At 39.1% G+C, this 22604-nt stretch overlaps 2 long non-coding RNA genes across 6 annotated transcripts; both read left to right on the plus strand.

Moving 5' to 3' along the window:
• The first annotated feature begins 1832 nt into the window (after positions 1-1832).
• LOC136265009 (uncharacterized) lies at positions 1833-5106 on the plus strand. 2 transcript variants are annotated; one of them, XR_010705345.1, is made up of 3 exons: positions 1833-3103; positions 3493-3655; positions 3709-5106. It is a non-coding gene; the product is annotated as an uncharacterized lncRNA (long non-coding RNA). The 2 variants fall into 2 exon arrangements; XR_010705344.1 differs by having other exon boundaries at positions 1841-3103; positions 3519-3655.
• Positions 5107-9488: 4382 nt separating this feature from the next.
• LOC136265008 (uncharacterized) lies at positions 9489-10980 on the plus strand. 4 transcript variants are annotated; one of them, XR_010705343.1, is made up of 5 exons: positions 9489-10016; positions 10069-10384; positions 10434-10524; positions 10581-10686; positions 10770-10980. It is a non-coding gene; the product is annotated as an uncharacterized lncRNA (long non-coding RNA). The 4 variants fall into 4 exon arrangements; XR_010705342.1 differs by having other exon boundaries at positions 9491-10151; positions 10317-10384; XR_010705340.1 differs by having other exon boundaries at positions 9493-10384.
• The last annotated feature ends 11624 nt before the right edge of the window (positions 10981-22604 follow it).

Raw genomic sequence — 22604 nt, forward strand, 5'->3', positions numbered from 1 at the left:
ATTTTAAGCATAATAGGTAAATTTTGAGCAGTGCAGCATAGCATAATAGTACAGTGGCGTAGCTACCATTGAGGCAACCGAGGCAGCTGCCTCGGTAAAAAAATGCTTAACTGAACAGGCTGAGCAGTCCTGAGTTTTGGCACCCTGAATTTTCTACTCAAACATTACTAGACAGCATTACTGTACCACACACAATAGTATCTATGGCTGTAGTACTTAGCAGGGCCAGAACCCTTGGTGACACAGTCCGGCATTGGATGGATCACTTTTCAGCTACTTGAGTTTGTAAAAAGATCGAGATACTCTAATAGAGCAGTCATCGTAATACACTCTAATAGAACATTCAGTACAGATTATAGCCACTGTTCTCATTGCACTGCTTGGTCTAAATCATTTACATTTATGTTAATCAATTGATCATGCATATCATGTATTAGCAGTTACAATAAAAAATAGCCTCCACATACCATTTCAAAGCATATATTTTCAAAAATTTCCTTAAGGGAGCATGGCCATAGACTCACTAGCTTGACATGATTAGCACATGCAGTTGAACATCACATCAAAGAGATAATCTCTGACTTAAAACATCACATCAGATCAATGCTGAAAAAGTAGTGTGCATGGCTATGACTACCATTGCAGTCCACGATGGCCTGATCACTCAAAATATCTCTGGAGTAATCTGATTCAGTTTTTGTGTTGAGTGCAATTACACTAGTCTAAAATTTGAAGCATGCATGGTATACTGTAGCATTAACTAAGCTGGAACTATACTTATGACATTTAGAAAATGCTCAGAGTCTTCTGAAACAATTTCTTCCATCCAAACAGAGAGTCAACCTGCAAATGCTGTACCATGCACCCAATCTTGAAAGTGTGCGTGAATCAGTTGAGTCAGAAGTTGACCCTCTCAATTATTTCAATAAATAGACTTTGCCTCGGTAAAAAAATTTTCCTGGCTACGCACGCCACTGTAATGGGTAAAATTATGAGCATAATCGGTGGGTCCCTATGTGCAGGTAGAAGCCTACTTGCATTCATGAGGCTCCTTATGTGCCATGATCATTCACCTTGTCTTTAGGATCGATAATCTACAACGCAACACACCAAATAAATCCCTCAGTTTGCTACACTGGGAGACCATCACTGTTCAAGGTGTCATGTTTGCATCAAGTCACATCATTAAGTTGAATGATGAAGGCATCAGCTCCCTTTTTCTATTTTTGTATAAAGACTATTCCCAGATGAAATATTTTCAAAGTACTTCTGCAATTTTTTACATTTGCATGTGGTCTCCCCCTCCACAAATGCCAACAAGCTAGCATAAGATGTTTACTCTTTCTGATGACTTTAACTGACACAACAACATGACAAGAGATGTGTGTATATATAATATTATATATCTAACAAATGGCACCAAATTCAGCTGAATTGTTGTTATTGAAATTTTTACCATTAACCTACCATCACAGCCATTTTTTGGCTGCCACCTTGGATTTCACATCTTTTTCACCATAGCCTTTCTGAGGGCCACACTCTTTTTTTACAGCTTGGCTGTTTTGGATTAGATTTCACTCCTTTTTGTATTTGTATACCCCAAAGCTGGCCATAGGCCGGCTTTAGGGCTTTTTAACCTATCAATTTTTCTTTACCACAGGAAGAAGAAAAGATGAAGCAGGGTGATTTCTCTGTAGCTGAACTCTCTACAAGGTGATCCTTCTAGATGATCTCTCTACCGGATGACTTGTTTATAGCTGAACTCTCTACAAGGTAACTTCTTCTAGCTGATCTTTCTACAGGGTGGTTTGTTTGTAGCTGAATTCTCTACAGGGCGATTTGTTTGCAGCTGAACTCTCTACATGGTAGTTTCTTTGTAGCTGAACTCTCTACAATGTACTTCTTCTAGCTGAACTCTCTACAGGGTGACTTGTTTCTAGCTGATCTCTCTACAGGGTGACTTCTTTCTAGCTGAACTCTTTACGGGTGATTTGTTTGCAGCTGAACTCTCTTACATGGTGGTTTCTTTGTAGCTGAACTCTACAGGGTGACTTCTTCTAGCTGATCTCTCTACAGGATGACTTGTTTCTAACTGAACTCTCTACAGGGTGATCTGTTCATAGTGGAACTTTCTACTGGGGGATGTGTTTGCAGCTGAACTCTCTACACGATGGTTTCGTTGTACGTAGTGGCTATTCGTCCGGTTCCGGACGCCGATTTTACCAGGCTATTCGTCCGGCTCGGTCCACGTGATCCGGTTTAACATATACGGCTTTAGCATAGTACCTGGGGTTAGTATATCTATGGCTTTAGTACACCTGAACTACAGTATCCTGAACTTGATGGTGTTGATGGAATGAGAATCTGATGTGTCCTGTTTTGATAGGTTCGCAACTTTTTCTCAAAAAATTCACAGATACGAGAAAGGAACTGGTTTGTGCAATTCTGAGAGATAGCTAGCAGAAAGATTGAAGCTGCTATAGACGGGTTGCCTATTTAGGGCGTGTCCCTTGTGTAACGCGAGAAAACGCGACTTTCCGTTTTACGCATGATTACAATGTTGGTCAAGAAGTCAACAAAAAAACCATTTTTAAAAGTAGTTTGACAAACGTTTTTGATTCTTCAAAGGTACAAGGTGAGTTAAAATCATCCAGTCTATCATTCTAAGTAGTAGCAAAGTCTTACAAAGAATTTTTTCAGTGAGTTTTTTCGCTTTCCAAAAATCCGAGATTGAGAGAAAATCATCTTCTCGCTCAGCCATCACCTTACACGCTGGATATGTTATAGCTCGAACTTTTCTCTATAACATACTTTCTGTTCTGAAGGCTGGCTAACTCTTGCTTGCTAAAGTTAACCAAAACGTTCATTTTCTCCAATAGCCGTAATACATTTTTGACTTAGCGAACTCGGAAAGTATGTGGAAAATTTACGGGAAAACAACCACGCCTTAAAAAGGCAACCCGTCTATAGAAAGAGAACAACCAAGCCGGAGAGAAACCCACAAGAATTTCAAGGAAGAGATAGTATATTCAGACTGTTTTAGCTGTATTCACGGAGGAAGGACATTTAAAAGTAAATCTGAAGGAAAGAGACCTAATCAGCGGTAAGCTTGATGTGGTTGCTGGCCTAACCTATATGCTTTTGCGTGTTGTGCGTGCGTGCGTGCGTGTGTGTGTGTGTGTGTGTGTGTGTGTGTGTGTGTGTGTGTGTGTGTTGAGAGAGAGAGGGTATAACTCTGTTCTGCCATGACCATGTCATAGGGCTGTATGGTGACCCAGCACTTTTTGGTGGTTTGGCTAGCTAACACCAGTATCCCTGTCTCTGCTGCAGTGCAGGCAGGGTCAGGGGTTGCAATTTACAACAGCTTTATCACAGATATTATACTAACCTTGAGTCAGTATATCTATGGCTTTATGTCTTATGAGAGAAAGGATTTATTTCTTGACCCCACATGTTTCTAGAGTGTATTATGTGTATATGCATCCACTGCAGACATGAACTTGAGTTGTCTGATATAGATTGCCTGGTAGAGTACCAAAATGAGGGAGGCCTAAAGGCTCAGACTTACTGTAACAGTTATTGGCTTACCAAAGAAAAGAAGTTAGCAGATGGACCTTTTGCTTTTTTAGACAGCATCCCAAGTATCAAGAAAGAGGTATGTTTATTATCTGTTTAATTACATCACTATAGCAATGCACTGCTCTTCAGGAAATGCTGAAATGGTTTGTTTCTGTTCTTGATGCTAACACAGCTATGAATGATGGTGTCGAACTGGATGTAGCATCAGTACAAGCAAGACATGAAGATACGAAATACTTGCATAGACGAGAATGTTAATTATTCCGAATCAGAAAGCATTTCACTGATGATGGATGGGCTCAACTGTGTCAGGTCATGGAGAAGAAGAATTAAGTTTGACCCCAGCTACCAAGTGTGGGAAAGGGAGTTTTTCGAATGCACAGCTATATGCTGTGATTGTCATATATCTTATGTTGGATTGAAATCTACACCAAAGCGAAAAGAATGGTTCTGCCACTTGTGCTAAATGAGTCACAGTAATGAAACAAAGTCACACAGTGTGAAAATACTACACCACAAGTAATCCCTAAAACACACAATACATCACATGTCACATTTCCGCCTGAACAGTTGCGAATAGAAGAAAAGCAAAGGAGAGATTAAAAAACCACAGGTGCTGAGCACCACAAGTTCAGATGAAAAGTACGTATGAGGAACCAGATAGAACTATCATTGAAATTGCTGCAGGAGTAAAAGTTTATGAAATCTGATTTTAAAATTCTATGGAATCAAATAGATTGGCTTAATGCAAGACTAATGAATGCTGAGCAAACTTTGCTGAAGAGAAAGTTTCAAAACATATCAGGATTACAGAGAAGCCAAACATGCATGTTTGATAATAAGAGTAGTGAATTTGTGCTGGTACTAAATTGCTATGAATCCTATTGGATTCTTGTGAGAACTGCAAAATTAAACTAGTAAACATTAATGGTAGCAGTTGTATGGGAGTGTTCCAATCACACCTGGAAAGTACTTGTCCCTAACATTTCCGGATGACCAGGTGGTTCTGACTGTGGATTGTTTGTTCTTGCATTTGCTTATACTCTATGTGCTGTAGCAGTTCCAGAGAAAATTACATATAATCAAAGTAAGCTTATATAACACTTTTTATGTTGTTTGACAAGGAAGAGCTCCTGCACAACCATTACTAAAAAAAACCTGCACTTGTCGACTGCCTGACATTTGGGATGGTATGGTAAAATGTCATTCGTGCTTAGAACATTTCACTAGTCGTGCATTCAAGCAGATAAGACATTCTACCCTCCAAGTGGTATTGTTCTGCATGCATTAAGGAACATGACAGTACAAATTGAGGAACCAGGCCAATTGTGTGCTTATATATTGTTGTGAGTTACGTACATTTGTTATATTGTTTGTATGTAATCTATATTACAGTGGGTGCTGGTTATTTATCTAAAGTTATGATTATTCATGTTGACTGCAGAATTCTCATAATGCATTCATTAATATTTTTCCTGCCTCCACATAAAAGGAAAAATCAGTGTTCTGGCTACATGAGACTAGCAGGCTGTAGTTAAGCTAGCCATCCATTTTCAGATCTGACAACTTTAATGTGGTCAGATTGAACAGCCAGCCAGAATTGGGAAGGGATGGTCATAAAATAATCTAACTCGATTGATGATGTAATTAAAGTTGCAAAATAAGTAAATCTATCTACAATTTTTTTATTTACAACTTTTTTTTAAATTTTGCTGTGCATAGGTACAAGTATAAAAAATATGATGGTTGTATAATGAAAATACAGTCATGACATAGATGTGGGAAATAATGATAATATAGCTAGATGGCTTGCTGTAGTCAATCCATATCAGAAAACTTTTATTGCTAAAGTGTGCAAGGTTATAGCTAATCCCAGCTGTTGGGAAGATAACCATACATACCATAGTGGGACTGGCATTGGCTACCTAAGTAATATAGCTTCTCAAAACACATTATAATTTATTATGTCTGGGTGACATGTAACAGCACACAGAGAATTATACAGTATCAATAAACGTTGGTCATATAAGCACATGCACAACTGATCACAATTTTCTCAGTGAGTGAGTGTGTATTCCTTAATCCTTCAATATGGCCTGTCTCTGCAATCATAGGCTGTTGGGATAGTTTTTTTAACTTTCAATATTATTTTAATGCTTTCTTCTTGTTCTCATCATCCAGGTGACGTTGTTGAGGAAGACAAGCAAATTTCACCTGTAGTATATAGCACATTATACAGTTAATTTAGGATAGCATGGACATTAATTTTAAGGATATGTATAGCAACTTTTTTGTCACAAAAAATTGAAATTGTAATTTATTTTGGATAGAGGCATAACCTGTACATCCAAATCATACACACAATTAAGTAGCTATACCCATTAAAAATCATACATTATATTACTATAGTGTCTGTCCAGCAGATTCTAGGGGAGCTGGAGTCAATCACTGATTGGAGTAAAGAATTCCAATCATTAATCACTCTAATTGAAAAGAAAGATGATCTTGACAAGCAATTCGTATGTGCATGGCTTGAATAATTTCATGTTGTGCCCTCTTGTTGTGATTGTGAGAATGACAAAAAGCTCTCTGTATTATTATAGAAATTGTTGATCATTTGGTACAAAAATAGCAGATCTCCTCTGAGCCTTCAGTACTGTAAAGATGGTAAATTAAAACAGTGCAATCGATCATATTAAGACAAATCACAACAGGTGGTAATCATATATAGTGGCTCTTCGTTGTATAGCTTCTATCTTATGTTTATCCATGATGTAATATGGCCCCCAAATTGCATTGTTATACTCAAGCAGTAGACGGACCAGGGATTTGGCATATCATCCAAGTCCATACATTCAAATACTTTAGAAATAAGACCTAAATAATTATTACAGTTAGCCTTCTTTGCAGTAAAATCTGTGTGAATGTAGAACTTTAGTTTAGAATCCATGTAAATTACCACTGATACAAAATAGTGTTAAAAGAACCAATGGGCTCAAGTTTACACTGTATTAAAATATACAAAACACTATCCTATAATTATCTCAATGCCAGCTTTTCACAAGTTATACATAACTGCATGATCACTTTTGCACATATAGAAATTGGTACATGTCTATAATTATGTATATAAACATATTCAATTAATCAGCAAATATTGTACCTTCTTTATAGTTCATGGTTGTGATCAGTATTAATAAAAGTTACAACAAGGCTCTGAAGCACCGTTTCACTTTAGTCAAAGATTTTAGCTTAGGTTCCCTGGCTCGTGATAAACACCTCCTACAGGCTTTTCCTCCAGTGTTCGCCCTCCGGTACCTAACTGGTAAAGCAGATTAAAAAACATTTAAAAACGGAATTTAATGTTTTCAACTAAAACACTTTTCCTATTCACAAAACACACTTCACACAAATTGTCAAAATTATGTAATATAACAAATACCAGGTTCTTCCCTATAGAGCCAACCAGCATGTGCCATATTTTAAGTTTCTAGCTACAGCTTATATATTTATTAGCGAAACCCTCAGGGGTAACATGCTAATGTACAAGCACAGTACATTATGTAAATAAGTATAACTTAAATATTTTAATGTCAACTTCATGTAGATCAGAGTAGGGTAGAGAATTCCGTTCTCAATTGTCGTCTTGGGGGGAAAGAGTTACGGTAAATTTCTGTGCTGGGTTGGTAGTGAGAGAATTTTAGGTGATGATTAGCTCTAGTGTTTGTAAAAGATGGTGACAGCAGGTAGTACTAGTACAGCTAGTTACAATGGAATAATATTCTCTTGATCCTGTTCAACTGGTGCACTAACAATTATTAGTTGGACACAGTAAGTGCTACACACTAGGATATCAATCTCCACTTCCACCTTTGTCCCAAAGGTGGCATCCCTCACCTAATCAAGGGATGTTATAGTAACCAATCCTAGGGATGCGGCGATTATGCCGGCATAATTTCGGGCATAATAGGTATGTGTGGAAATCAGGAATTATGCTAGCATTTTGAGATGATTATAAAGCTTTAACAGTAGGAAAATCTACAAATTGCACAATTCCGTTAAAAAAGATCGAGATACTCTAATAGAGCAGTCAGAAACTCTAATAGAACAGTCACCGACTATTATTTACTCTAATAAAGCAGACACATTGATGAAATACTCTAATACAGCAACCAGCTAAAGAATTCAAAGCTTAAATATCAACGAAAATGGTATGATACAGCAATAAACTGGCATTATCAACCAATTATGGTGGCATAATTTTGGGAATAATGGGTAATTCTCAAAAGCATAATAGGTGGTTTTTTGAGCACTGCTCAAAAGCATAATGCTCAATTTTTGGAGCATAATAGCCTCATGCCTAACCAATCCACAAGCTGTGAATTTAGGCCTAGTAATTAGAGAACCTCTAGGAAGGTGGATGAGCTGCATGTGGATGATAGCTGGGAACTACGGAAGCAGATGCTTCTCCTTGTGAGAGGTGTGCATAAAGCAACTCAACTTTGAGGAAAGGGAGGCCTATGATGCCTGGTCTCAATCACTAAAACATGGATATGGGGCAGTGGCGTATCTACACCCGGGCCTACCCGGGCCTGGGCCCTAGTTAATTTGAATCGTGCCCGGGTAAATGCTATTCAATTTCAACATCAATGTTGAATAACTGTTTATAGCAATAATGATTGTACTAGCACAACTTGCGTAGCTCTAATCCATGTCAACTGAAGCCTTTTTCCCAGAGGTAGTGCAGAGGAGAACGGCGATCTTGCATTGGTTTCGATTGTGGTATTGCCAATGTAAGGCACTTAATAGAAGGAAGATCACATGACTACCAACTGCAGCATCGTGACAGAGAACAAATGAATGTGTGGTGAATAGTGCCAATTCAAGACGAAGATGTAGTCAAAATTCAGATGTGAACAGACAAGAGCAACTTTTGAGATGTTTTGAGATGTGGCTGTGTGAAATTTCAAAGTTTCCTCCAGTGTACTGTGTGTGAAGAAGACGATAGTAGCTAGCATTTGTATCAAGTCAGGGGCGGATCCAGGAGCTGGCAAGGGGAGGGGCACAAACAGGCTAAGTTGTAGACTAGGTGGTTGGGGAGAGCATATTCTCTTGTTGCTGTATTTTTTAAGCAGCAATGATCACTCTTTAGTAGGTTGATTTTTGTCATTACGTCCTTTGCAAATGGTTGTGGAGTCTAAAAAGCTGTTTAAAAGGCTATGTAAGTCTTAAAAACACCAGCCATACGATAATTATTTTAGAGGCGCTTATTACGTACGAAGGTGCTGGGTGACAGTTTGACAGCTGTTTTAACTTTAGTTTCAGGTGACTTTGCAATAAATGGTGATAATATGCAGTTTTATATAAATTGATTTTGGTCTGACAACTGTGACGAGGTGTATAGTATTTCTATCAAAAGAAGTAGCTATGGCTCTTCTACTGAGGGAGAAGGGGGGGGGGGGCATTTGCCCTAAATGCCCCATCCTGGATCCGCCATTGCAAGTAGGGTAATATTAATTATCCTACATGCAGTTAATGTACGTATAGCACATAGATAGTGATGTACAACATATTTTAAACGCTATATTGATGTCCATATGAAAATGGGCATGTGTATGTGTGTTGCTTGGCTGAGTGGCGTGCCCACCCAGTGCCCAGGTAAAATAAAATGTCTAGATACGCCACTGATATGGGGTGGTGCCATTTGACACGATGAAGTGGTGTGTTACCAGTCCATGACATGGACGAAGCAGTATGGAGCCATACATACAGGCTCCTTGACATATATACATACATACCAGGCTCCTTGAGCCATAGATAGTATATACTACGTACCCGGGATTGCGCACCGCCGGTTTTCAAAGGAACGATCATCGTTGTACTCGTTAACACTTTTCCTTTTATTATTATTATTATTATTATTATTATTGTTTACTGAGCAGTCAGCCCTGCTGGTGTGCTCAGGAATCACATAAACAAATACATTAGGTACAATAATATGATTGGAGTCTAGCTGTAAATAGATCAGTATCTGCAATTTCAATTGTGTCAGTTGGTAGTATGTTCCACTCGTTTATTGTTCTTGAGAAATAGCTGTTTTGGTATGCCGTGGTGGATGAGGTAGGTAAAATATAGTGAAGATGGTGGTATTGTCTTGTTGGTCGTGTTTTTGGTAAGTAATAATGAGGAATTTGGAGTGATAACTGTTGGTAGTGTATCTTATGCAATATTTGTAACCTAGATAATTTCCGACGAATTTGTAATGTAGGCCATTTCAGCTGATCCAACATTAGAGAAACTGAACTGAATCTGCCATAGTCATTCAACACCCAGCGCGCTGCTCTTCGTTGTACTTTCTCTAACTCTGAAATATCTCCAACGTGGTAGGGATCCCAGACAGCAGATGCATACTCTAGTTGTGGTCTCACCATTGTTAGGTAAGCTGATTCTTTAACTTGTTTTGAACATTTGTTTAGATTGCGTTTTAAGAAATTGAGTGTTCTAGATGCTTTATTGACAACATTTGATATGTGAGGTGACCAAGACAGTGATTTATGAATTAAGACTCCTAGGTACATATGTTGATCAGATATGTCTAGTATGTGACTGTGAAGTGTGTAGTCGTAAGTGAGTGGTGATAAGGATCTCGTGCAACGTACAACTGTACATTTACTAATATTGAACTTAAGTTGCCAAGTATCGGCCCATTCTGACAGTTTATTTAAATCTTCTTGAAGTCTGTTGATGTCTTCTACACTATTGATAACTCTATAAAGCAAGCAATCATCAGCGAACAGGCGGAGTGGTGAGTTGATGTCTTTAGTTATGTCATTTATATACAATAAGAACATTAGAGGTCCAAGAACTGTGCCTTGTGGTACCCCAGACATTACTGACACTGGACTAGAGGATTCACTATTTAAAACAACACACTGAGTACGTTGGGTAAGCCAAGTTTGGATCCAGTTATAAGTACTGCCATTAATTCCATAATATCTTAGTTTGGTCATTAAGCGTTGGTGTGGTACTGTATCGAATGCTTTAGAAAAATCCAATAGGATGATATCTATTTGTTTCTGATGGTCTAGAGCAAAGGATATGTCTTCTGTAAGAGTAATTAGTTGAGTTATGCATGAATGATTAGATCTGAACCCATGTTGATTTTCAATTAATATGTTGTTTTCGTTTAGATGGTTGATGATGGAATGATATATAATGTGTTCCATAACCTTTGCACAAATGGAGGTCAAAGATATGGGGCGATAATTACTAACACTACTGTGGTTACCTTTCTTGAATACTGGACATATATTGGCTTTTAACCAATCAGATGGCAATGAGTTAGTTGACAGAGAATGATTGAAAATTATGTGTAATATTGGTGTTATTTCATCTGCGCAATGCTTCAAGATGTAAGGGGATATACGGTCTGGACCACTAGCTTTATTTGTATCAAGTGTTATAAGTAACTTATGTATTCCAGATTGTGAGATAGATATATCAGTCATGTTGGGTACTTCAGTATTACTATCCATAGTAGGCATTGTTAACAAGTTTTCCTTTGTAAACACAGGTTTAAAGTGATTATTCAAAGCATTTGCTTTGTCTTTTGCATGATGGATTGTTTGGTCACCTATAAGTAATGTCGGAATATCATGTTTATCTTGTTTTTTGGCTCTGATGTATTTCCAAAATTGTCGACGATTTCCACTGAAGGAGTTATTAAATAATCTGCTGTAATAGTTATTGTGTGCTGCTCTCACTTTCGAATTTATAGAATTCTTTAATTTACGATAAGCATCCCAATCAGATTGTAAAGCGGTTCTTTTAGCTTTGTTGTACAAACGTTTTCGAACTTTCATATCCTTTTTCATTTGTCTATTTATCCATGGCAGTCTATTACTTGATTTATTTACTTTGTGTGGAACATGATCAAGAACAGCCTTGTGAACTGTTTGCTTAAACTCTTGCCATAGCTGATCAACAGATCTAGACTGAGGGTTACTGAGCAGGAAAGCATTTCTAAAGGTTATGAGATCATCTTTTATTGATTGAATATCTCCTTTATGGTATAAAGCAACTTTGTGTTGGTTTCTACTTGATGTTGGTTTATGAATTATGTCAAAATCAAATATTATAGCATCATGATCAGAAATACCAGGTACAATGTCAAGATCAGAAATTCTTGGGTAAGAAGAAAATACTAAGTCCAATACACTATTCTGACGTGTTGGAAATTGTACAAACTGCTCAAGACCAGCGTCATTAATTACATCTATGAACAAGTTATTCAGTCCACTTCCATAAGTTGGTACACTAATTTGGCCATAACCAGTACTCCAGGAAATACCTTTGTAGTGAGGTCGACCGCCAGCAACTCTGGCCCGGAGGATGGGTCGTTACAGCGATTACACAGGATAGGATGATAACAGCAATATAAGAGCACGCACAATACTTCTCAATATCACAACTGACTCAAAGGTCAAGAAGACATACATGTACACTGTTTTCACTATATGTGTTGATACCTATACAAAGAATTACTTAGCTATGTTTGTCAGTGTGTGCACGTTCTGTTACTCCACTACACATGCCCCTTCTTTATAAGGACATGTCTCATGTCAGTCATCTCGGTATCGAAGTGGTCTTTGACGATTCTCTCTCTGTGGATACCGATGTCTCATATTATTAGATTGCTGAACTGAATTATCCGCCTGGTTGTTTAAAACAATAGGAGCATTGTTCTGTTCTGTCACGTCATCATCTTGGTCAACTAGTTGCAGTACAGTTCCCGGTGGTACAACAGTAGAATTTTCCAATGCTGTGTCCTCATTCATTTGGGCATTGTCTTGGGAATTGTTGCTGGTACTGGTTTGAGGCCTTGGTCTCATGTCTGGTGAGCAGGGTTTTAACCACTCAAAGTGTACCACTTGTCGCTTCCTGTTTTGTGTGTGTTGTATCCTGTACACCTGATCTGAAAGTTTCTTAACCACTTTGTAAGGACCAGTCCACGGACAATGTAACTTTTTTGACTTCTTTTTGCCTACCATCGGTGTACAAAGCCATACCAAATCTCCTTTTTCATAAGCTCTCCCATGAACTCTGCTGTCATAATTTTCTTTCTGTCGGCAAGCAGCTCCCAGTGAATGCTTTCGCGCATTTTTGTAGCTGTGTTCTAGTGAAGATCGAAGGTTTTGTATGTACTCTGGAGGTGTTGTGGTTGCTGAGGCAGGGTCGCCATAGATGATGTCTAGTGGGATTTTTGCTTGGGTGGAACTGGCCTACGTTCCATCAGTTGAGAAAGGGTGTGCTCCATCTGCTCCATTCGTATGGTGAGGGACTTTAACATCTCCACCATGTTATCTTGTCTCATCTGGATTGCTGCTATAGTAGCGGGGTTTTCTTCTGAGACATGACAGCCATTTGTAGTAGTTATAGCAGCTGCTACCGAGTTAGTAGGTCCGGACGTCAGGGATAAGTGTGTTTCTACCTCCAGTGTATACATCACGGCTTCGTCTAAATTCTTTGGATGTCGTTGACGGACGGTTAACGCAATCGTGGGCTTCTCTATCAATCCCAGGAAACGATCTAGAGATAACTGCTCTCTGGCCTTATCTTCTAAATCAGGGAACGCGCGGTCTGAGATAGCTCGAAGATCATCGGCTAGGTCTCCCCATGATTCCTTCTCCCGTCGTTTCCTAGCCTGAAATTCCGCTGCGTATAAGTCCCTCTTGCTACTAGGCTCAAAACGTTGACGTAATGCGCATGTGGCTTTCTCATATGTTGATTTCGCCTCTTGACTCAGGCGTTCCCATGCTGTCTGCGCCTTTCCTATCAGCCTTACTTGGAGCCATAAAAGACGAGCGGATTCATCCCATCCATTAATCTGAGCCACACTATCGAAGTGAGCAATCCACTGGTCCCACCTACTACTCGCCTCTCCGTTATATGGTTCTGGCGTTATCACAGGACGATTAATTGTAACACTACGAGTACCTTCATGGCTGTCTCCAGGTCCCTGAGGCTGTAGTGACATGTCTGCTGCGAACGGTAGACCACGTGATCACCACGCTTCTAATTGTCGCACGTGTCGGTGTGTCTAGACGATGTCAGGAGAACGAAAGAACACAACTCTGGTCGGCTAACCTTTCCTGGTACCGTTAATCCAAATCTATGCCACGGTACAACAGCGTTTTCACCTTTGGTTCAAGTTATAAACTGCCAGGACTACGCCAGTTGTAGTGAGGTCGACCGCCAGCAACTCTGGCCCGGAGGATGGGTCGTTACAGCGATTACACAGGATAGGATGATAACAGCAATATAAGAGCACGCACAATACTTCTCAATATCACAACTGACTCAAAGGTCAAGAAGACATACATGTACACTGTTTTCACTATATGTGTTGATACCTATACAAAGAATTACTTAGCTATGTTTGTCAGTGTGTGCACGTTCTGTTACTCCACTACACCTTTGTAGTGTACCGCGCAAGTTGTATTAGGCGGCATAGTACTGGAGCTCAACAGCATCATATTTGCTACCCTATACAGTTCTAATAGCTAGAGAACAGATCCTGATAGGCTAAGTGTCAAAGCTAGAAAATCGGCACGAGCTGAGTGGTAAAATAGTGGTGTCCGCTTCGTGTTGTTACTGTAGAAGGTGTTTGGGGATCTCAGCTCTTGTTAAATGGCTAAATATGTCACTTACTATGATGCTGTTGGTTGAGTGGACACAGACGAATCGTTTAAGATAGACATGACGATTGTAGCTTGGTTTTTGAGTCGTTACTCGATGAAATATGGTGGCGGATTTGAGGCTTGTAAAATCACTTTCACGATGCTTACGCTGTATTTCAAGCGTTTTCCTGGTGATTCAGTGTATTGAGAAGTGTTTGAGTACATCCTTTCACTGTTTACATAATGTTGAAGAGGTTAAATCTTTCGCATTAGTAAAATCGCCAGGAGGTGGCCAGTTTTACGGGAAACGTTTACGATTTCTAACAGAAGACCGTATATTGAAGTACAACGCGGATTGGCAGTGTTGATTAGTGTTAACGAAGTCGGTACGCAATCCCGGGTACGTAGTATATAATATCTATCTAATCCAAAACAGCCAAGCTGTAAAAAAACAGTGCGGCCCTCAAAAAGGCTATGGTGAAAAAAGATGTGAAATCCAAGGTGGCGGCCAAGAAATGGCTGTGATGGTAGGTTAATGGTAAAAATTTTAATAACGACAATTCAGGTGAATTTTTGTGCCGCTTGGTCTTGGCAAAAAATTCACCTAAATTGCCATTATTAAAATTTTTACCATTAACCTACCATCACAGCCATTTCTTGGCCGCCACCTTGGATTTCACATCTTTTTTCACCATAGCCTTTTTGAGGGCCGCACTGTTTTTTTACAGCTTGGCTGTTTTGGATTAGATTTCATTTCTTTTTGTATTTGTGTACCACAAAGCTGGCCTATGGCCGTCTTTGGGACTTTTTTAACCCGTCTTTTTTCTTTACCACAGGAAGAAGAAAAGATGAAGCAGATGTACTTTAAATATTTCTGATTTTATCAGTAAATGTACAAATTATATATATAATACATATATTTATTACAGAACTCTCCATGGTGGTTTCTTTGTAACTGAACACTCTACAAGGTGATTTCTTCTTGATTCCCTCTCTACAGGGTGAATTGTTAGTAGCTGAATAATCTACAAGGTAACTTCTTCTAGCTGATCTCTCAAAGGGTGATTTGTTTGTAGCTGAACTATCTACAAGGTAACTTCTTCTAGCTGATCTCTCTACAGGGTGGTTTGTTTGTAGCTGAATTCTGTGCAGGTGATTTGTTTGCAGCTGAGCTCTTTACAGAATGGTTTCTTTGTAGCTGAACTCTCTACAAGGTAACTTCTTCTAACTAATCTTTCTACAGGGCAATTTGTTTGTGGCTGAATTTTCTACAGGGTGATTTCTTTGAAGCTGAACTCTCTACAAGGTAACTTCTTCTAGCTGATCTCTCTTACAGGGAGATTTGTTTGTAGCTGAACTCTCTACAGGTGATTTGTTTGCAGTTGAACTCTCTACATGATGGTTCTTTGTAGCTGAACTCTCTACAAGGTGACTTCTTCTAGCTGATCTTTCTACAGGGAGATTTGTTTGCAGCTGAACTCTATACAGGTGATTTGTTTGCAGCTGAACTCTTTACATGTTGGTTTCTTTGTAGCTGAACTCTCTACAAGATGACTTCTTCTAGCTGATCTCTCTACAGGGAGATTTGTTTGTAGCTGAACCCTCTACAAAGAAACTTTTTCTAGCTGATCTCTCTACAGGGAGATTTGTTTGTAGCTGAACTCTATACAGGTGATTTGTTTGCAGCTGAACTCTTTACATGTTGGTTTCTTTGTAGCTGAACTCTCTACAAGATGACTTCTTCTAGCTGATCTCTCTACAGGGAGATTTGTTTGTAGCTGAACTCTCTGTAGGTGATTTGTTTGTAGCGTGAACTCTCTACAGGATGGTTTCTTTGTAACTGAACTCTCCACAAGGTAACTTCTTCTAGTTGATCTTTCTACAATGTGATTTGTTTGTAGCTGAACTCTCTACAAGGAAACTTCTTCTAGCTGATCTCTCTACAGGGAAAATTTGCTTGTAGCTGAATTCTCTACAAGGAAACTTCTTCTAACTGATCTCTCTACAGGGAGATTTGTTTGTAGCTGAACTCTCTACAGGTGATTTGTTTGCAGCTGAACTCTTTACATGTTGGTTTCTTTGTAGCTGAACTCTCTACAAGATGACTTCTTCTAGCTGATCTCTCTACAGGGAGATTTGTTTGTAGCTGAACTCTCTACAGGTGATTTGTTTGCAGCTGAACTCTTTACATGTTGGTTTCTTTGTAGCTGAACTCTCTACAAGATGACTTCTTCTAGCTGATCTCTCTACAGGGAGATTTGTTTGTAGCTGAACTCTCTGTAGGTGATTTGTTTGTAGCATGAACTCTCTACAGGATGGTTTCTTTGTAACTGAACTCTCCACAAGGTAACTTCTTCTAGTTGATCTTTCTACAGTGTGATTTGTTTGTAGCTGAACTCTCTACAAGGAAACTTCTTCTAGCTGATCTCTCTACAGGGAAAATTTGCTTGTAGCTGAACTCTCTACAGGTGTTTTGTTTGCAGCTGAACTCTCTACATGATGGTTTGTTTGCAGCTGAACTCTCTACAAGGTAATTTCTTCTAGCTGATCTTTCTACAGGGTGATTTGTTTGTAGCTAAACTCTCTACAAGGAAACTTCGTCTAGCTGATCTCTCTACAGGGAAATTTGCTTGTAGCTGAACTCTCTACATGTGATTTGTTTGCAGCTGAACTCTCTACATGATAGTTTCTCTGTAGCTGAACTCTCTATAAGATAACTTCTTTTAGCTGATGTCTCTACAAGGTCACTGGTTTGTAGCTGAACTTTCAACATGATGGTTTCTTTGTAACTGAACTCTCTGCAAGGTGACTTCTTCTAGTTGATCTCTCTACAGGGTGATTTGTTTGTAGCTGAACTCTCTACAAGGAAACTTCTTCTGGCTGATCTCTCTACAGGGAGATTTGTTTGTAGCTGAACTCTCTACATGATGGTTTCTTTGTAGCTCACTCTCTACAAGGTAACTTCTTCTATTGATCTCTCTACAGGGCGATTTGTTTGTAGTTGAACTCTCTACATGGTAGTTTCTTTGTAACTGAACTCTACAAGGTGATTTCTTCTAGCTGAACTATCCCTTTCCATAGTTGCATGAACTCCCTATAAGGTAACTTTTTCTAGCTGATCTCTCTACAGGGTGAATTGTTTGTAGCTGATCTCTCTACAGGGTGACTTGTGTGTAGCTGATCTCTATACAGGTTTCTTGTTTCTAGCTGATCTCTTGAATTCTCTTCAGGGTGACTGCTCTATTAGGATGACTGCTCTATTAGAGTATCTCGATCTCGCACTTGCTGCACCAAGTTTGATTTCGTGTTATAACTCCGTGGCTTTAAGTCTGATTCTTCTACACCATTGAAGATCCTTTCTAAGATGATTACTCCATCTACACAGCGATTTTCAAAGCATTCCCCCCTAGCGGTTTATCTGGTAGGCGTGGCAAGTAGTCGTTTTTTATTAGCTAATCTCGATTGCGTAATTGTTACACACTGTTGGTTTTTTCGTTGTATCTTCCTGGTTTTTAGCTCGATTTCTTTCAAACCACAAAAAGTTTGAGGTTCAATAGTTAACCTAATTACCCACCGATTTTCAGCTTCTTCCCATACGCGGTTTACCCTGTAGGCCTGACAACATATTGGTGTTATTTTTCGTGAATAATTGATCATAACTCTTTTCCTGTTTATCGTATCCTAGCCAATGTTGGTACAGAGATGCGCCTTTATACCCCACTTCTGTGTGCCAAATTTCAAGGCAATCGGATATGGCGTTCGCGTTTTATAGCAGTTTTTGTAAGTGTGCGAAAAGAGGAAGAAAAATAAGAAGAAAAACGAAGAAACTAAGCCAATTTTTGAAGTCACATATCTCGGGAATGCTTGAAGTGATTTCGCTCTAATTTGGAATGTGGAGTGCTGAAGGTGGAGGGAGTGTCCACAGCAAAAATCGTCTTGTTTCATCAAGGAAGCACAGACCTACGGAGGTGCGAAAATTGCGTTTTCTTTCTTCCTGTCAATATACTACGGGTGTTGCGCGCCGGCTTCTTGGGCCGCACGACACACTACGTGTGTCTTGATACTTGAGCCCTCTTCACCTGTAACACAATTACTAAATACTAACACACACCCACACACAGAGAGGCAACAATAACATAGCTATCAACTGAGCTTACTGCTGATTAATTGGGTATCACTTCTCTTTGAATGCAGCTCAAACACTTGTGGGTTAGCTACTCTCTTTCTAGCAGCTTCAATCTCGCACAAACCCGGCCTTCTCGTATCTGTTATTTCTTCTAATTAGGAAAATCGCGAATCTATCGCCAACAGGACACATAGTCATAGGATTCCATCTCTCTTCCAGCAGATGTTATTTCTGCACCAACCGTGGCATTGTTTAAGGAGAATCTTGATGATTTATGGAGAACAACAAGATATGGGCACTCTCAAAGGCCTGCGGCCTAGCTTGACAGTCTTGTACTGCCAAGCAATTTTTGTCCATTAATAATAATAATCTTCCCACCCAATCGCACACAAGTTGAGGATAGTTCAAGTATACTAATGCCGTATTATGTTAGAAGAGGATCACGTGATCCTAGCCGGACGAATAGCGTGGTGAAATTGGCGTCCGGAACCGGACGAATAGCCACTACGTATTTATTATTATATTGTGTACTGTGCTGGAATCATGTATGATTGTAATGCACAGGTGTAATTATAAAGTGTCCAAATCATTACAAAACTCAGTGTAGCTATGTGGGAGCGTTAACCCAGGCGCCGAAGAGGTAGCTACCGAGGTAGCTACCTAGTTAGGTAGTCTAGGCAGGCTTGGCTCTAGCGTGATGCCAGACCCAGTAGTCCTTGGTCGAGTAGAAAAAGCTTGGTTTGCTACGAGTTTGCCTCGGAGTTTGCTATTTTCTTTACCAGCCGCAAAATATTTGGATGGAGAAAATTTTGCGAATTCATGGACTTCAAAAACGACTTTTTTTTAATTATTATATTGTTTAATTAGCAGAGCCCGCCTGGGGCATAAGTGCTAATGTACATTAAAATCAAAAGTGATTGTATAATAATTGTTTGAAGCTGTCAATAGTTTGTTGGTTGATGATGTCTTGTGGTAGTCCATTCCATTCTGGTATTGTTCTTGGAAAAAATGAGTATTTATAGTTGTCTATTGATGTATGATAGTGTAGGAATTTTTGTTCATGATTAGATCTTGTAATGGTGACAGGTGATAATGTTGGTAAGTAGCTGTTAGGTATTTCGGTTAGGTTGTGGATAATCTTGTATAAAAGAGTTAATCTTGCACATTTTCTCCTTAATTGGAGTGGTGGCCATTCTAATGATGTTAGCATTTCAGTTATACTATCTCGCATATTCCTTCTCCATGGTCGATTCGGGACAAATCTAGCTGCTCTATGTTGTATCATTTCTATTTTATTTATGTCCTTTAGGTGGTATGGGTCCCAAATTGCAGCAGCATATTCCAGCACAGGTAAGATAAATTGTTTATAGCTTAATTCTTTAAGTGCACGTGAACAGTTTCTTAAGTTACGCTGTAAAAAACCGATTAGTCTGGTTGTCTTGTTGCATACATGGTTAACTTGTGGTCCCCAAGAAAGATGGTGATCTATTATTATTCCAAGGTAAGAATGCTGTTCAACAACTTTAAGGGGTTTGTTTGACATGTGATAAAGAAATGTTGTTTTATGGTGGTGTTTGGATAACTGGAGAATGCAACACTTGTCAACATTAAATTTCATTTGCCATGTTTTAGCCCAAGTATTTAGTGTATTTAAGTCTTGTTGTAATAACTGATGATCATTAGGAGAATTTATTGGTCGATAGATAAGACAGTCATCAGCAAATAAACGAACAGTGCTCTGAATATTTGATATTAGATCATTAATATATAGTAGAAATAGTGTTGGTCCTAAAACTGTACCCTGAGGTACTCCAGAAGTAACTTTGCATGGGGATGAGTATGTGCCCTCAATGACTACTTGCTGTGATCTGTTGTGCAGAAAAGATGTAATCCACTGAAGCGTTTTCCCTTGTATACCGTAATAGTCTAATTTCTTCACAAGCCTGGCATGTGGAACTTTATCAAATGCCTTTGAGAAGTCCAGAATTCCAATGTCGACTTGTAGCCTGTTATTTAATGCACGAGCAAAATCATCAATTGTTAGCAGGAGTTGTGATTCGCAAGAGCGTCTAGCTCTAAATCCGTACTGGTTGTTACACAATATACTATTTGTTTCCAGGTGTTTCATAATCTGACTGACTAAAATATGTTCCAACGTTTTGCAGACAACTGATGTTAAGGACACTGGATGATAGTTAGATGGATCATATCTTTTGCCTTTTTTAAATATTGGAGTTACAAATGCAGACTTCCACTCCTGTGGTATATCGCCAGTAGTCAAAGATTGTTGAAATAGGTGTGTAAGCATTGGTGTTAACTGATATGCAAGTTCCTTAAGTATTCGAGCTGGAATGTTGTCTGGGCCCCCTGCTTTGTGTGGATCTGTCTGAGATAAGAGAGCAAAGACACCAGGTTCTGTGATGGTTATCTCTTCTATGGGTGGATGAATTGATCCAGGTAATGTAGGTAAGGAAGTTTGATCTTCTTCTGTAAAGACTGATTGGAATGTACTATTAAGAATTTCAGCTTTACTGCTTGGTGTAGTAACTATTCCATCAGGAGTTTGTAGTACACTAATTCCAGTGTGGTCACGGTTCTGAGATTTGATGAAGTTCCAAAAGGGTTTGTTTCCTTTCAGTTTACTTGTGGAATTAAGAATGTTGGTAAGGTAGTTGTTATGTTGTAGTCGGATGGATCGGTGTACTTGCTTTTGAATGTTCTTAAATTGTGCCCAATCAGTAGCTGTCCTGGTTCGCTTTGCTTTATTGTAAAATCTCTGCTTTTTCCTTATTAGTCTTTTAAGGCAAGGTGTCATCCATGGAAGTTTCTTCTGACTAGAAATATATTTCGTTGGTATGTAGGTGTTAGCAGCTTGTAAGAGGTTTTCACGTATATAATTCCAGTTTTCTTCAACAGATCTCGAGTTGGTTTCATTTAGTCGTAAATAATCTGTAGAAATGCTGCTTGCTTTGTCACGGAGAGAGACCCAGTCTGCTCTTTTAAAACAGTACATTTTCTTTCTAGGTTTGCTATTACAAGGAATACAATTCAACAGATCAACAATTACTGCATTATGATCACTTAAGCCGGAAACAGTTCTAGATTGGCAAACATAGCTAGGATGTGATATAAAACATAGGTCTAAAATATTTTCTTCTCTAGTAGGCTCGATAACTATTTGCTCTAATAAAAAGTCTTGGGATAGCAAAATTAATGATTCTCTAAATGCTGCTGGCAAATAAGATTCAGTTACACAACCAGAAGACCAATCAATTCCTGGGGAGTTAAAATCACCCCCAAGAATGAGTACTGCATCAGGAAACATTTGTTGAATTTGTTGTATACATTCAGATAGTTCTTCCCAAATTGATATTGGAGAATGAGGAGGACAGTAGAAGGATCCTAAAATTATATCGGGATGGTTCTGTACATGTACTTGTAAATGTGAGCATTACGAATTTTGATAGATTTGCGAGAATAGCCTTGTTGGATAAGCTTCCATCTTTCTTTAAGTAGTAAAGATTCAGTGTTTCTCTCTTCAGGGGTCATGTCAGGCTTGGCAAGTATAGGAGGAGAAAGCTTACTTCTATCATACAGGTCAGCTTGAGCATCTAGTGCACGGAGAAACTGTACTAAAAGTGGTCTTGGGCGTTGCTGACTTGTTTGAATTTCCCTAGTCGGTGTAAATCTTTAATTGCTGAACTTTCGATATTGGGTACAGCTGAGAGTTTGTTTTTAAGATCAGATTGTGATCTAGCAGGTTTAGATGTGTTTGGAGGACATTCTGCGATACCATAAATTACTACATTGCACTTCCTGTCGGATGACCTTTGCTGATTGATGAGGGGAGTTTTAGGTTGGCTAGGGGGACCAAGCAATTGGTTACTAGGCAACATTGGCTGCTGGTGAATAGTTTTAGGATGGCTAGTCTGGTTCCCTTCTAGCTTGCTTATTTTGTCAGTTAGGGTCTTTATGGTCTCTTTTAAAGCATTGATTTCATTATATTGTTTGCCAAGGGTGCAGTGTGGACACAAGTATGGAGCGGACTCACTTAGTAACTTCTCAAATACAGGACGAGTAATGCCAGCACAATGTCTATGAATCCACCCCTGACATTCCCCTTCGCAGAATACAGCGTCGTGACCATCTGTGTTTTCTCCAGGCTCTAATATGATGTTGTCACAAATTAAACATTCGATCTGGTTGTCATCCTGAGTTTC

The sequence above is a fragment of the Dysidea avara genome, chromosome 8 (assembly GCF_963678975.1).
Source record: "Dysidea avara chromosome 8, odDysAvar1.4, whole genome shotgun sequence".
NCBI classification, from domain to species: Eukaryota; Metazoa; Porifera; class Demospongiae; order Dictyoceratida; family Dysideidae; genus Dysidea; species Dysidea avara.